Below are 17,957 nucleotides of genomic sequence, written 5' to 3' on the forward strand. Positions count from 1 at the left end.
ATTTTGAAATAATGTTTCCACATTTTGGGATGATTAGTTATGCATGTAAAGTAATAAATATATATTTGGCACTCGAATGATTACTTAAAATCGAAAAAATAATATACTTAAAATGATAGAGAGTGTCACCATAAGAGATTACATACGTAATAATAAAAGTTCAAACCTAAAATACCAAAAGTCTACAAACCTCAAAAAATAAAAACTAAAAATGGTCGTGAAGAAAATAATCATAGTATAATATATATCTCTCATTTGCCATCACTTTCGTAGAACGTTGTTCAGAGTGTTCACGCTGCGTCCAAGTCTCTGATGTTTTAACTCTTGTTTCGATATAGCAGTCTTCAAATCTGCCATCTCCTTCTCTGTCGCTGCATATTTCGCCATTATTTGTCCGGAAACATGCTCAATCTGCTCATGAAGAGTGGACTGAACAACCATATTTCCATACAATCTTGTGCAAGCATCACAATGAGTACTCACCAACGGATTAATATACTCGTCCCTACCACTTCGTCGATCGATTCCATCGGTGGAAGTTGCGCTAGACTCTCCCACGATTTCCTTTCAATTGCGACGGTTCGTATCCTATCAATTCAGAGTTTTCTCTAGTAATTAGTTATTCTCAGAAGTTGAAACTTTATACTTGAGTTGTGTTGAGGCAATCATTGTTACTTCTTATATCCTACTTTGAAAAAATAAAAGATTCAATCAAAATTATTTTAATTTATTTTAATAATTTAAAAAAGTTGTCATAAATACAGAGACAAAATAGTTGTCATCAAAAACTTCATACAAAGTTGTCATAATCACCAAATTATGTTGAATTCGTAAGTATTGAAGTTGTAAAATATTACCGAATTGGTAATCACCAAATTGGGAAGTGTGATAGTTACAAGACAAAAGTAATATTGACTTTCCATCTCCAACCATTTCACCAAAAGTTAAACCAAAAAACTATTATTTATTATTATATTATTTATTTAATACTATTTAATATTCTTTGAATTATTATATAGTTTAACTAAAATCATCACAATTTTTATGACCAATGAAATAATTTAAGAAAATTAAAATTATTCATTAATTACATGACAATAATATTATAGATTATTAAAATTGGATAAATTAAATAAAAAAATAACACACTTGAAAATATTATTGAAATTATACTAATTCTCCGAGTTAGTATATTCGTCCCACGGTTGTTCAATTAATACATTTTGATGTTTGGTTTGTTTGGTTTTAACTTTTAATGTATGTTAAAGTTTCTAATGTTTTATTGTATTTTGTTAACTAATTTCTAAACTTTATTACCATAAAAATAATATTTAAATATATTTAAACATTATAAAATAAAAATTAATGATATAAAACCAATTATTTGAAAGAAAAAAAATCAATTACGAAGCCATTATTGAAAATAATGTCTAGCTCCGTCGTTGGAAACACAAGAAAAATAATAAAAGAAATATGTCCCAAAGTTGAAAAATATATATTCATATTAATTAATAATAAGAATGAAACATGTAAATCATATTTCATAGAAAACTACTCATTGCTAGATGTCACACTTATCTAATTTTTTTCTCATTTCATAATTATTTATCGACGTGAAATTATAAAATATGTGGGACTCTTGTTTTAATACACAGATTCAAATAAACAAGCAATCTTAATTTTTAATTAAGAAGAAGACAATTTGAAAATAAACATTATCAAAATTACAATCTCCTAAATATAAATTAGAACAAAATTGTATTTGATTACCTAATAATTGTTCTAAAAAGTAGTAAAGTGATATATTAGTTCTTTTGGAGTTGTCCTACAATTAACTTTGTACTAAGGGTTCATTTTAAAAGAAAAGTAAGCACGTAAATTTACCAATATAAAATATTTCCTAATATCTAATTAATGACCGAAATGAGACGTGCAAATGGCAACACCCATATATATATATATACCGAACCACGAAAGAAATTCCATGTTAGTATAAGTAGAAAATGATGTACTAACATGGAAACAACTAAAATTAATGATCTTACCTTAAAATACTAATTTACACAGTCTTCGATGGTGAGGGGGTGTTTAAGACCTACTTAATGACTCAGTTGGCAATGGTAGAGTTTGAATGTCAACAATCACACTAATCTGACTGCCACAAGTGTTGTTGCAATTGTAATAAGTGAATTAATGAATATCGCTTTTCTTGAGGGGTTATTTGTGAAAACATTACCATCGGTGTCTATCATTGCAAAACAACCCAACATAGTAGTTTCTGACAAGCTTCACTAATCATTAGGTATTTTCAACCTAATCCATGAACCGATTACCAACAGCTATCTTTGAAGATCATGAATTGCACAATAAAAAACTTGTTGTAGTTGACTATTAGTCGTCCAAAAGTTGCGACCTCAAGGGATGGTGGCCGATTTCATCGTGAGGTAATAAATTTGACAGGGGCAATAAATTAAATTTGATCTTATCTTTATAATGTATTAACAATTTGTGTATAATAAGATCTTCTACATATTTTTGGTTGAATTTTTATATATCTTAATATTTACAATTATAATAAATTTTATGTATTTTTAAGAATATGAAAAAGAAGAAAAAAATAGATAAATATGTGGGTACGTAGCTAAAATAAATTTATATTATTTATTAATAAAAATGGGATATCTTAATCCAATGTTGTTCCTTAATAAAATGACAATGTTCAATTGAAGTGGTGCATTAGTTGTTTTGGAGTTCAGCTATGATTAAATTTATATTAATTATTAATATTCAAAGAGAATTTGTATGTCAATTACATATAAGACATGTATTGGGTAATATTCCAGTAACGATAAGACATGTTGTTGGTGCCGTTTTTTCGTCATCTTAAATCTAAAGAGCACTAAACAATGATTTAAGTAAACAAGGAAGAATAGTTGGATTTTTACGTGGTTCAGCAGTTAAAATCTCTCCTTAAATGACGAGTCAATATTATTGATTTGTGATATTCTGTCACAGCTTTTACAAAGCAATTTAGCAGAGTGTTCTTAGTACCAAATTGTGTGTGTCCATAAATGAAATTCTCTAGGCTATTTATAGACCTGGTTAACAAAAAATCTTCCCCTTCTTTCGGGAAGTTACAATTCAAATTTGAAATAAATATAATTAAATGCATTAATTACATAATATCCCATGATTATTGGGATTTAGTATCAAATAACAACAAATCCCTAAGGAGTAGGGATCTCCCAATAGTTATCGTGTACAAAGCGCGTTGCTGACCTCAAACGCAAGGTTTACACATTTTCAAGATCGACTGACACTTCGAGCTCGTTATTATAGTGAAATACATCATTAGCCAATGATTTCATCAACCTCAATCTTCGGAGACCAGCACCTTCGAGCTCGCACTAAGACTCGAATTACACACATGCCTCGGGGAAGATTCGTTCTTTCATGCTTGATGCTTAAACTCGAGCCTTCTGACCTTGTGCTCGATCACCAACAGGAACAAGTCATGAATCATGCACATTTATACAACTAATGAGCCATTACTTGTCATTTTCTAACTTACGCTTTACGAGCCTACATTTCGAGACTCATTTATGACAGTGTCAAAATTTGGGTATACACATGTTATGTAGGATAGATCTTTTATACTTTTTAGTCTTAGTTTATTATTATTATTTTATATTTTTAGTTATTTTTGTTGGAGTTTTATGCCCTAATTAAAACTCAAATTTTTTGTAATCTCATTTTATTATCAATAAAAGAATAGAAATTATTTTTTGACTTGGTCAATCACTTTGCTCACATGTTTTATTTTCATGATTATTTGTTTAATATAAACTTCTATTAAATCCCGAGCATATAGCTAATCTTATTTATAGTGATGTAATCACAGTGGAATATAAATATGATTATATGTTCAAAATAAGTTAGTCCTAAGATTAGTCAATGCACAGGGTTTACACTGACTTGTCAATCTACGATATGATCTACTTACACATAGATAAGATCGGATGTATTTTGTAATACCCCGAATTTTCTAATAAGGCTTAGGACCTTGAGTAGGAGGCCGGGAGGGCCATAATTGATTTATTATGATATTAAATGATTATATGCATGCTAATGTGAATTATATTATTATATGATGATAAATGCATGCATATGGGTGTATTTATAATTATAAGGGCATTTTGGTAATTTGGCCTGTTGAGGGCATATTTGTATATTTGGGTGCATATTGTAATTTGTGAATGAGATTTCATTATTATGGAGATATATTCAAGCTATTTGGCATGAGAGGATCTTATATTGTGAGTTAGCGGTTTTGTCATAACAGGGTCGATTATTGGGTAATACGAATGTTTATTTGATGATAAATTGGGAGTATTTAAGGTTAGGAGGAAATTCTGGAAATTTTGACTATTATGTCCCCGGGGGTGTTTTCGGGACCCCGAGCACTAGGTTTTATTTGAGGTTACTTAAGCTTGAAGTAGCTTGTCATATAGAACGTACGTTAGAAAATATTTCCTCTCTCCTTCGTTAGCTCATTTTACCGTTCGAAGCCTTTTTGAAGAAATCTTGAGTTCTAGGAGTCGGAATCAAGTGAGGATCGAGGTATAGCGATCCTAGGAAAGATTAGAAGCTTCTTAACCGAAGGATTCGACGGAAAACAACCCAATCGAAGGTAATCTAAGTTTAAGTTTTGAGTTTTTAGAGTTTCTAAGCTTTGAATTGGATTTTGTGAATCGTTGAGTTTTTGGTTCGATTGAGCTTTGGGTTTTGATGGTTTTGGACCATTGGGAAGCTTGGGAACTTTGATTTGATGATTTGGTAATGTTTAGGCATGAATTTGGAGGCTTTGGGATGTTGAAAATCGTGTTTGGGGATGGCTTTGGGTTGGGGGTCGCAGCCCTATTCTTGGGCGCCACGGCCCTAACTCTAAGAAGCAGGTGGAGCAGTTTTGTGCTTGCTGGGCGCCGCGGCCCTTGCTTCTGAAATGGCTGGGGGCCGCGGCCCAAGGTGCTAGGGCCGCAGCCCTTGAGCAGGGTTGAGCCTGTTTGTGCGTTTTGACCCCGGGAACATGGTTTTAGGCCTCGGGATCGCTCCTACTACCCGGATTAGTGGGGATTGATGTCCCGGAGGCTAGATCTTGGTTTGGGAACCCTTGATTATCATTTTATTGATGGTGTCCCGTATTTGTTTATGACTAGGTGGCCGCTAAAGGACTAAAAGTTTATCGTTCTCAAGGGTCGTTCTTTTATTCATTCTAGCTCGAATCTGAGGTAAGAAAACCGCACCCTGTATATATGTGACATGCATGGTTATTATTGGTGCATGTTGGATTATTAAATGTGGCATGCATGATTATCTTTGAGGCATGTCAAGTGGTTAAATATGATGCACGAGAAACATGTGATTAGGACATGCTTTGTATACTGAGTATGATATTGTTCCGAGCTTGAGCCTCTATGTTTATGCATGATCCTAATTGTGCTAGTATTTTTTAAGTAAGCATGCTGAATGCCTTGTATTCGGATATTGGATATGTGATATATGTTTGGTGGCATTGCTTACTTGTATATGGCACTGATTAGTCAGGGATACTGACCTAAGAGTCAGAAATGGCATAGTGTCATGAATGCAGGGCCAAATGAAGAGTAGATCTCATCGATATTAGCATTGAATGGCTATAAGGCATTAATGTTGGACCGACCCTAAGGTCGATGAACTTATAAGCGCTTGCCTAGTCTAAGACTAGTTACTATAGCCAGGGCCTAAGGTCCAGGTGACTGTTTGTCACATGGCTAGGGAACGATGTTCCAAGGTTATGACTCTATGGTCATGAGGAAGGTTATGTTGGTGACTAGTCACCATGCACCTATCCTGTTTGAACTAATAAAATTTCACTTGTCTGTTAAGCTCCGGTGAACCTTTCGTCACAAGGCTAAAGGGAGTTATACCCAACTCAGTGACTTTTGTGACTGTCACCTATTTGGTTGGACTGAAAGTCCTGGATGATTATTATGATTATTGGTTGATGTGTTATACTCAACATTACATTTCTATTTTGGGCTAAAAGCCCTGGATGACTATTATTGTCATTGGTTGATGTGTTATACTCAACATTACGTGGATCTGTTGCCTGCTGGAATAGGGCTATATCTGCTAGGCATGTGCCTTATGACTTGATGACATGCTATTACTGTTCATGAGTATATTAAGTTTTCTTGCTGAGCTTCGGCTCACGAGTGCTATGTGGTGCAGGTAAAGGCAAAAGAAAGCTAGACCATCCTTGAGTTGGAGAGCTTAGGTGATGATGTGTACATATGCAGCTGCTCGACCACCACGACTGAGGTTTGAAGAGGAACTAGGGTTAAACCCTGTTTTGTCGCTTAGATCGGCCTGTTGTAAATATTTTCTTGTAGTAGACTCTGAAATTATATTTTGGGATCCCAATGTATATAATAAACATTCTAATGAAACTTTATATCTTAACCAAAATTTTTAATCCCTAAACTGCTAATCATACTTAGTTACACGATTTTGGCCAAATGACTCGATTAGCGAGTTTAGCACTGTTTACAAGGCACACCATAATGGTCCCTGGAGTTAGGGCGTTACAACTTGGTATTAGAGCGAGCCAAGGTTTATGGTTCCTGAAGACAAGCTGGGCATGAACACTCATTACTGAAGATAGCTTCACTCAGGGAATGGTAATTATTTCTGTAGTTAAGTGCTTAACTGCTTAAATAGAATGTAAATGCTTTACCTGCACATTGTATTAGGGAGCATGAGATCTGATAGAGCCTGGCTCTTGACTATATGATTATATGCTCCGTGAATATATATGTGGATGTAATTATGTGATTACCTACTCCATGAATCTATTTAATTGTGATACTTGCATGCTGGAGTTGGAGGCGTGGTATGAATATTGGAAGAGCAGGGATTATGATTGATGTATGAATGCCATGGGCATGTTTTTAGCACTGCAAGTGGTTGTGATTGTGGTGTGGTAAGATTTATCCCGTGGGGAATGTTCTTGATATGCTCATAAGGATTAATGGGTCAAGTTATTGACTGCAGATTTAATCAGCAAGTTTATAGCCAGGGCAGATAATGAGGCCTGGTGGTGGTTATAATGAGGCTGGGAGTTACGGCCAGGGTATTAGTTCTTCATCTGCACCTATGAATTTTTAGCAGATGCTTACAGATTTGCAATTAAGGTTGCAGAGGCATGAGGAAGAGATTAGGTGTTTGAAGCAACAGCGGAATCTATTGGGGAGCACCTCTTCCTTTGCTATGCCAGGAGTGGCATCAGCTTTAGCCCAGCCAAGGGTTAAGAATAGATGGGAATTTCTCTGTGGAAGATTCCAAGAGTATTACCCTCTAGTCTTCGAGGGAGGCCTAGATCCATTCAGAGCTGAGCAATGGATAGGCATGATCAGTTCCATCCTGGACAGTATGGGGCTGGTGGGTCACGATAGGGTGATCTGTGCTACATATGTATTGCGGATGATGCCCGGACGTGGTGGGAGGTAGTGTCCCAGACACGAGATACAGCTGTGATGGATTGGAAAGATTTTAGGCAGCTATTTAATGAGTAGTATTATTGTGATGCAGCTAAGACTACTAAGATGAATGAGTTTCTGAATCTCGTTCAGGGAAAGGCAACAGTAACCGACTATGTTAATAAATTTGATGGGTTGGCCAAGTTCGTTTTTGACATGGTACCCACAGATATAGCTCGAAAGGAAAAGTTTGTTCAGGGATTGAATCCTGGAACAGCTCAGGGCGTTAGAGTTGCCCCAGCGCATGAAGTCTCTACCTATGCTAAGGAGGTAGAGAAGGCTCTTGCTGTTGAGAGCATAAAAGATGAGAAGAAGAGTGCCAGGGAGCACGGAGCTCAGATAGTGGTATTTCCACTAATTGGAGCAAGTAAGAATGAAAGCTGGAAAACTCGTCCAATATGCACGCGGTGCAAGAGGCGTCATCTGGGAAAATGACGAGCGAGGGCATGTTTCGCATGTGGCATGGTTGGGCATTTTAGAAAGGATTTCCTAAGGCTAAGAGAGCATGAGCAAAAGGGGATAGACAGCTCAATTCCAACTCGAGTGTTTATTCCGAGGCAGTCAGAGTCTAAGACCGAGACTAGTTCCTCAGGGGTGGCAGGTTAATTTTCTAGTTTTGAGTTTTGAGTTATGCTGACTGGTTTTGGTGCCATGTTGTTCCTTTATTTGTTGTATATAGAAAGGTATAAAGTTGATATACAGGTCATATGGTTATGTTATGATGAAAAGTGATGTTGTATTGGTAATTTAAGTGATCAGGTGAATTATTGTGGAAGGACTCATTAGTGATTTTGATAAAGTTGGATATGACCAGCTTCGATTTAATCCAGGATATGGATTGGTTAAGTGACTATGAGGCAATGTTAAATGGCAAGGGAAGTATAGTAACTCTTGAGCTTGAGAGTGGGAAGCCTTGTGTTAGTTGGCATGGTGCATGGTTCTGTATGTTTATGAAATCTGTAGTGAGAGCTAGAGTTTTATTGCAGGGAGATGCATAGAACTCTTAGCTAGTGTGGTGGATATCACTTAGATTGTGCCAGTGAGATCAGGACGGACCGAATTAGTCTGTGAGTTCTGAATGTGTTTCCAGGTGGTTTGCCAGGGTTTCTTCTATATGAAAGGAAACTAGAATGGTGATTGGATCAGTGCCAGGGATGAAATCAGATGTAAGCACTGTTTTGAATGGCTTAACGGAGTTGTAAGACTTAAAGGTTTAGTTATGGAGTGAGATGGAATTCTCTAAGGTGAATCTTGAATCTGGTTAGGACCAATTAGAGATCAGAGAGGAAATTATATAGAAAAATTGTGTTTGTATCAGATAAGAGCACTGAGAGTGCTGAGCATGATTTGGGAAATTGTCTAATGCCAAGTGTTTGTGAATCAGATGAACAGAGCATTCAAAGGTTTATTTTAATGGGATTTGTGATCGTCTTGGACGATGGTATTGTGGTATTTTCTCTGCGGAGATTTGCCAAGGTTGAAGAATGCCTTAGGGGCAGGAGTGTCCTTGGGTGGTAAGGATATTACAGGTGCCTTGGAGAAGGAGTTCTGGGTCTTCTTGCAGATCAGAATTAGTTTGTGGGTTGTTATGACATCTCAATGATAGAGAAAAGTAATTGCCTAAGCAATATGTTGGTTAAAGGATCTGACCAGAACTAGAGTAGAGTTTCTGGTGGGCCAAGTGGCCAGTTTATTGTTTGAGATTATTATCTCAGGGAAGATAAAAAGGAAAGATGGTTAAGTGAGCCACAGATAAGAAAGATTGAATGGAAAGTCTTAGCTGGATTAGCTAAGAGTCGTGTAGTGTCAGATATAAATTTATTGTGGTATAAGGGTCGGATTTAGAATCTGAGGTTAGTTGGGAGATTCTGAATGAATCTCATGCTATTCTTTTATTCTCTTCATTCAGGCATTATGGAAATGTAACAGGATATGAAATCTTTATAGTGATGGCCTGAGATGGAGAGGGGTGTAATGGGATGCATGGTAAAGTTCTTAACCTGTTAGCAGGTCAGGATAGAGTATCAGGAATCAGCGAGGCCATTACAGCCTTTGAGTATTTCATAATGGGAATAAGAGAGCATCGCGATGAGTTTCGCGGTGGGATTTCCAGGTTAGTGGATCAGCGTGCGTTAGCATTGAGTTATTGTGGACCGGTTTATCCAAGTGAGTTCACTTTTATCAGCAAGGATAAGTAAATAATACGGCTGATCAGTATTTAAATCTCTTTGTGAGAGGGATAGAACGCCTTCATGAAACTCAAGGTCTATCTTATCAGATGAAGACTCTATTGCGACTTCCAGGCTTTGGAAGGGTTAAGAAGGCGATGAGAATATAGATGGAATTTAGTACAGTTTACTACTCTCTGACTGGTGATAAATCAGAGAGAAAGGGTTATCCAATTATTATTGGAAGAACATCTTATAAGATGAATGAGCTAGTATATATCTGAATCCTGAGGTGGTTCAGGGGACTATTGAGATTATTAAAGAGTGGAGCTTGGATGCTCACTTCTTAGAATGAATGGAAAAGTTTGCTGAATTGAAAAGTAGGAACGTGGAATTCCAGGTAGAGGAATGTATCTTCTTTAAAGTATCACCATGGAAAGGGGTGAGGTGTTAGGGCAAGCTAAGCCCTAGATTATCTCGGCAGTTGAATCCTGGATGGGTCTGGTTAGGTTGACTCTGGATCAGCCTTACCTTTGGCACTGTCAGTTGTATACAGTGTGTTATGTATTTCCATGTAGTGGACATGGGTTAAAGGAACTCATAAGTTAAGTAATAAGAATCTAAAGGTTAAGGTTAAGTATTCCGGTAAGGAATAGCCAGTTCAGACTGTAACAGAAGTAATAAGGTTCTGTTGAACAGAGTGTACCTTGGGTTAAGGTAATGCTATAGAGACAGTGAGGTCAAGGAAGCGACCTGGGGAAATTTGAGTCAATTGTGCGGAATTCTTATTCCAAGCTGTTTGAGTAAATTTCGAGGATGAAATTTCTATAAGGAGGGGATAGTTGTAATGCCCTGAATTTCCTAATAAGGGTTAGGACCTTGATTAGGAGGCCGAGAGGGCCATAATTGATTTATTATGATATTAAATTATTATATGCATGCTAATGTGAATTATATTATTGTATGATGATAAATTCATGCATATGAGCGTATTTATAATTATAAGGGCATTTTGGTAATTTGGCCTGTTGATGGCATATTTGTATATTTGGGTGCATATTGTAATTTGTGAATGAGATTTCATTATTATGGAGATATATTCAAGCTATTCGACATGAGACAATCTTATATTGTGAGTTAGCGGTTTTGTCATAATGGGGTCGATTATTGGGTAATAAGAATGTTTATTTGATGATAAATTGGGAGTATTTTTGGTCAGGAGGAAATTATGGAAATTTTGACTATAATGTCCCCGGGGGTGTTTTCGGGACCCCGAGCACTAGGTTTTATTTGAGGTTACTTAAGCTTGAAGTAGCTTGTCATATAGAACGTACGTTAGAAAATATTTCCTCTCTCCTTCGTTAGCTCATTTTACCGTTCGAAGCCTTTTTGAAGAAATCTTGAGTTCTAGGAGTCGGAATCAAGTGAGGATCGAGGTATAGCGATCCTAGGAAAGATTAGAAGCTTCTTAACCGAAGGATTCGACGGAAAACAACCCAATCGAAGGTAATCTAAGTTTAAGTTTTGAGTTTTTAGAGTTTCTAAGCTTTGAATTGGATTTTGTGAATCGTTGAGTTTTTGGTTCGATTGAGCTTTGGGTTTTGATGGTTTTGGACCATTGGGAAGCTTGGGAACTTTGATTTGATGATTTGGTAATGTTTAGGCATGAATTTGGAGGCTTTGGGATGTTGAAAATCGTGTTTGGGGATGGCTTTGGGTTGGGGGTCGCAGCCCTATTCTTGGGCGCCACGGCCCTAACTCTAAGAAGCAGGTGGAGCAGTTTTGTGCTTGCTGGGCGCCGCGGCCCTTGCTTCTGAAATGGCTGGGGGCCGCGGCCCAAGGTGCTAGGGCCGCAGCCCTTGAGCAGGGTTGAGCCTGTTTGTGCGTTTTGACCCCGGGAACATGGTTTTAGGCCTCGGGATCGCTCCTACTACCCGGATTAGTGGGGATTGATGTCCCGGAGGCTAGATCTTGGTTTGGGAACCCTTGATTATCATTTTATTGATGGTGTCCCGTATTTGTTTATGACTAGGTGGCCGCTAAAGGACTAAAAGTTTATCGTTCTCAAGGGTCGTTCTTTTATTCATTCTAGCTCGAATCTGAGGTAAGAAAACTGCACCCTGTATATATGTGACATGCATGGTTATTATTGGTGCATGTTGGATTATTAAATGTGGCATGCATGATTATCGTTGAGGCATGTCAAGTGGTTAAATATGATGCACGAGAAACATGTGATTAGGACATGCTTTGTATACTGAGTATGATATTGTTCCGAGCTTGAGCCTCTGTGTTTATGCGTGATCCTAATTATGCTAGTATTTGTTAAGTAAGCATGTTGAATGCATTGTATTCGGATATTGGATATGTGATATATGTTTGGTGGCATTGCTTACTTGTATATGGCACTGACTAGTCAGGGATACTGACCTAAGAGTCAGAAATGGCGTAGCGTCATGAACGCAGGGCCAAATTAAGATTAGATCTAATCGATATCAGCATTGAATGGCTCTAAGGCATTAATGCTGGACCGACCCTAAGGTCGTTGAACTTATAAGCGCTTGCCTAGTCTAAGACTAGTTACTATAGCCAGGGCCTAAGGTCCAAGTGACTGTTTGTCACATGGCTAGGGAACGATGTTCCAAGGTTATGACTCTATGGTCATGAGGAAGGTTATGTTGGTGACTAGTCACCATGCACCTATCATGTTTGAACTAATAAAAGTTCACTTGTCTATTAAGCCCCGGTGACCCTATCGTCACAAGGCTAAAGGGAGCTATACCCAACTCAGTGACTTTTGCGACTGTCACCTATTTGTTTAGACTGAAAGTCCTGGATGATTATTATGATCGTTGGTTGATGTGTTATACTCAACATTACGTTTCTATTTTGGGTTAAAAGCCCTGGATGACTATTATGGTCATTGGTTGATGTGTTATACTCAACATTACGTGGATCTGTTGCTTGCTGGAATAGGGCTATATCTCCTAGGCGTGTGCCTTATGACTTGATGACATGTTATTATTGTTCATGAGCATATTAAGTTTTCTTGCTGAGCTTCGGCTCACGGGTGCTATGTGGTGCAGGTAAAGGCAAAAGAAAGCTGGACCATCCTTGAGTTGGAGAGCTTAGGTGATGATGTGTACATATGCAGCTGCTCGACCACCACGGTCGAGGTTTGAAGAGGAACTAGGGCTAAACCCTGTTTTGCCGCTTAGATCGGCCTGTTGTAAATATTTTCTTGTAGTAGACTCTGAAATTATATTTTGGGATCCCAATGTAAATATTAAACGTTCAAATGAAACGTTATATCTTAACCAAAATTTTTAATCCCTAAACCGCTAATCATACTTAGTTACACGATTTTGGCCAAATGACTCGATTAGCGAGTTTAGCACTGTTTACAAGGCACACCGTAACGGTCCCTGGAGTTAGGGCGTTACATATTTGTTACATCGGACAGGACCTGTAACGACCCAAATTCGCTAATAAGGCTTAAGGGCGTTGATTAGTGTGCTGGGAGGGCATAAACGGGATTAGAGTGAATATTATTGATTTAAATGTGTGAATATGTGATTAATGATGAATATATGATAATTAATTATATTATGTGATAATATGAAATATTTATGTGATATATGTGAGGACCACATTATTATGTGGGTAGGTTTGCAGAGCACGAGTCAAGGCGATCCTAGGGTCAGATAGCGGGAAAGGTCACAACGGGACTTAAAATGTGACTTTGGACAAGTCAGGGGTATTTTAGGTATCGGGTAGTGATTAAGACTATCGGGTCATGAGAATAAATATCTGGAGATATATTTGAGGTTAGAGTGTCTAGGCGGGAATATTGGGAGATTTTACTGTTTTGGCCTCGGGGACGGTTCCGGCACCCCGAGCCTTGGGATTATCTTAACAAGTAAGAAAAAAGTTAGGAAGTCTTTAGGGAAATATAAACCGACTTAATTTCCTACTCAGCTGGTTACTCTTTCTCTCACTCTCAAGAAAAACAAAGGAAACTAAACTAGAAACACTCAAGGGAAAAACAGAGGAAATTGGGGAATTGGAGCTGAGGAATTGCTTGAAACTTAGAGGAAATTAGGGACAACTTAGAGGTTTAGCTCAACAAACAATCAAGGATTAAATCAGGGCTAAGGTAAGCATGAACTTCCTTCTTTTTGTGGTTAGAACTTGTGTTTCAGCTGGGTATTGAGGTATTGTTCAATTGATGATTAGGGTGGAATTGAGCTGGGGAAATCCTTGGAATCAGCTGGGTTTTGGCTTGAGGAAGGGTTCAATCAAGAAGGTAAGCTTTGCTTCAAGAATTGATGATTTGAGTTTGAGTTTTGACTGATTAAAATTGGGTGTTTATGTTCTTAGAGTTTCAAGGATTGAAAGTGAGTTTTCTATGGGTTTTTTAGCTAAATTTCTGTTGAATTGTGTAGCATAAGTAGTGTAATAAGTTGTGGTAATGTTGGGTGTTGAATTAGGGAGTTTAGGGGTGGTTTTGGCTGAGGTTTTAAGCTTTGAAATAGTGGGTTTTCTGGGTTCGAAGGGAAGGATCGCGGCTCTGTTCTAGAGCGTTGCGGCCTTAGGATGAGAATGAGCCAAGGAGGCTCGGCCAGGGGTGGGCGCCGCGGCGCCAAATTGCAAGGGCCGTGGCGCATGTCTTTGCCTGGGTGACCCTTGGTTCTGTTTTGAGGATAGGGCCGCAGCTAAGCTTCAAGGGTCGCAACCCTTGGTTGCCCACTTGACCTTTTAGGGTTTTTAAGGACTTAGATCCAGTCTAGAAAGCTCAGGAACCATTCCACCACCGTGCTTGGTGGGATTTGTTTTCCCGGAGGTTAGTTTTGTAACCGGAAACCTTAACTTGAGTTTTAATGGGGCCCTATACTTTGGTTGTGACTAGGTGTTAAAGGCTTAGGCTCGGAATCGAATCGTGCTTGAGGGGCGTTGCTAGTAATCCAAAACCGAAAAGATTAAAGGTAAGAAAACTACACCCGGTTGAATATTTGAATGGAACTAAGGGCTCCCTGATATATATGATTGAAAGAATGGTATTATGCCATGTAAATTGTAAACCAACGGCCTAAGTGTGCCATGGTTAACTTGTGCAATTGGCACGGCTCGGACACTGGTATCCAAGGACAGCTTATTATGCACTGAGCTCGGTTTAAGCGGGCCGGAGTCAATGGGTTAAACAGAGGGTGCGGCCTAAGGTGTCGGCCCTAGTATTTGTGTAAATTGAATATTGTATTTGGCTATAGATGAGATTGTTGAATAATCTAAGTGTAGATGAGGTTGTTTGTACCTTGGAGTATGCCTATATGCTATGGATTGAATAATTGAACATGCTTACTAGAATATCTGTTTGAGATCGTTGTATATGTTGTGTATGTTGTTCTCTAGCTGGGCCTCGGCTCACGGGTGTTGCGTGGTGCAGGTAAAGGCAAAGGCAAGATCGATCAGCCCTGATTGGAGAGCTCTGCAGGGTGAATGTACATGGCAGGCCGCTCAGCCGCCACAGTTGAGGAGATTACAGGGACAAGAGGACCAGAAACTTGTATTTTGCCTTAGTATGGCTAATGTTTACTTTTAACTGTTGAGTTTTGCAAACCAGCTTTTAAACACTAGTTTTTGGGGATCCCTTCTATAAACTATTTATAATCTATAAAATGTATCTTTTGGGGCCAAAATGTCTTTTAACCCTAAAACACTTAGACTAATGACACGTTTTTTTTAGATTAATGACTTGATTAGCAAGTCTTGCACTTTATAAGTACACAGTGTAGCGGTCTTGGCTATCCAGGGCGTTACAGGACCGATATTGACAGTTGATAAGATAAGTAAACATACCGTTATTATCTATTCTAGTCATATCATATAGTTGACCATAGGTCAATTCAATCTCAATTCAGAGTGGTTAGTATTCTAACTTATTATATTATTTGAGTTATTTGATTTGTTCGTTACCAGCTTACCCTACGGACTAGCCCATACTTATATCTTGGGAACTCGGTAGTATAATTGAGTGGGAGTGTTAATCATAGATATGAACATCTATAGCTTCTGATGAAGAAGTGAAACGATGGTTTCCTTTTAATTTGGTTCAAGGTGTTAAAAGATAGAGATCTCATTTCAGTAATTAAATTAGTTTACTGAAATATCATTTACAAGGAACTAAGTGTTTTAAGGATAAAATACAATGAAGGGTAAAACGGTATTTTAGTCCTATCTCATTGTAGACCATCTATAGAGGATTGAGTGACAATTGTGGTTGTAACAATGGATAATTAATAGCGTATCTATATTTGTTATAGAGCATTCTATGAATTCAAGAGTGCAATTCCGAGTCTATAGTGGAGTCACAAGGAATTAATAAGTTAGTAAATTTATTTGTTAGATTTATGATAACTTATTGGAACTTGATTTCATAGGCCCATGGTCCCCATTGTACCTTGGATAAAATCATCTAGATAGTCTCAATTAATCAATTTACTTATCAATTAGAATTATCAAAGTTGATCAGGTCAATTTTGGATAGTTTTAAGAGTTATGTATTTTTTAGAAGAAAAGGGAAATTATGTCAGATTTATTAGTTAAGATAAATTGGTATCTAAATTAATAAATAAGTTTAAATCAAGGTTCAAATTATAAATAATTAATTTGATAAAGGATTCAAAGGATTATTTAATTAATTAAATCAATAGAAAATAATACAGGCCTTGTTTTTATGTCCAATGTGCTTTTAATCAAATGGGAAATTTCACGGGCCTAAATCCCATAATAATTTCGACCTAGGGCTTCAAATTGGCTATTATTTTATTGATTTTTTAATTAAATTAAATGGTCTAATTGAGTCTATAAAATGAGTGCTTAGAGAGAAGTCAAAACATAAGTTTGATAAGTCACAAGTCAGATTTTCTGATAGTTTTAGATTCTCTCTAAACACAAGTCATTTTCTAAGCCTCTTTGTTATTTTCTCTTCTTCTCTCTATATCTATCTCATGTGTTGAGAATTTCTCACACTAGTCTAGGTGATTCTATGGATACATTCGAAGACTGTGAAGAAAATAGAAGATCGGTTCAGTTTCTTGATAATACTCTTCGACAGAGAGGATACAAGAGTTAGAGAAACTGAACGAAGGACTCTTTCATTCCGCTGCATATACTGTAAGTATTCTTGTCTTTGTTTCTCTTTGAATTCAATTTTAGAAACATGTTCTAGGTTATCTCATATTAATTTGTTTAATATTAGATCTACATGAAAATAAATAAAGATCCTGTATAAGTTTTTCCAACACTTTTTATGTGTGGTTGTTGTATTTTTCAGGTTGTCATTTGTTAAATGGATATTTGAGAAATATTTTAAAATTTATTTAAAATATTATCTTCAATCAAGATAAAAAATAAAAAAGATATTTATTTGAATTGATTGGAGAAGTAAAGGAGAATTCAAACTTAAATTGTTGGAAAAATCTTAGATATTTTGTATCTGAGATAGTTTCGATATTTTGATCATATCTCCTAACTCACTTATCCGATTTATGTGTTCTTGGTTGGAAAGGTTATTCAAAGACCTTCAAAAACTTGTTTCACATGAAAAGTCAAATTCAGACGTTTACATGGTGATATTTGACCTACAAGATTACGCAAGCTAGAGGTACAGAATTTGAAATTCAAATAAAGATATTTTGGAGCATTATCAAGTAACAAATGGAAACATCTAGAAAATTATTTTCACAACTTTATCACTATAAAAAGAATACTTTAGACTATTTTAGATCTATCTCTCTCTTTCTTCTTGACCTCTCTCTATTTCCTCTCTTTCTTCTCTTACTTCTTTTTCTATTCTTTTCCATGAACTAATTTCGATGATGTATTCACCTTCTTTGTTTACTATAAAAAGATTTTTTATTATAAAAAATTCAAACAAAACAAGTCCCTTTGAAATTTTTGGGACCCATACGAAATGGTTACTTATTAAATAAAAACTTAAATATGTTGTGTTGGTAATTTTTTCCATGACATGGTACCAATCTCGTCTAACTATGTATAAATTTCTTTGCACTATTTGTAGTACTTTTCACTATTGAAGTTGTGCATTGGACTTCACTTGTGAGTTGTCTTCTTAAATGGCACATCAATCCATTTCACAGGGTGGAGTCACCTCACACGTATGCCAATAATTTTTAAACATTCTTTAAACAAA

This window comes from Humulus lupulus, chromosome 3, assembly GCF_963169125.1.
Source record: "Humulus lupulus chromosome 3, drHumLupu1.1, whole genome shotgun sequence".
In the NCBI taxonomy this organism is placed as follows: Eukaryota; Viridiplantae; Streptophyta; class Magnoliopsida; order Rosales; family Cannabaceae; genus Humulus; species Humulus lupulus.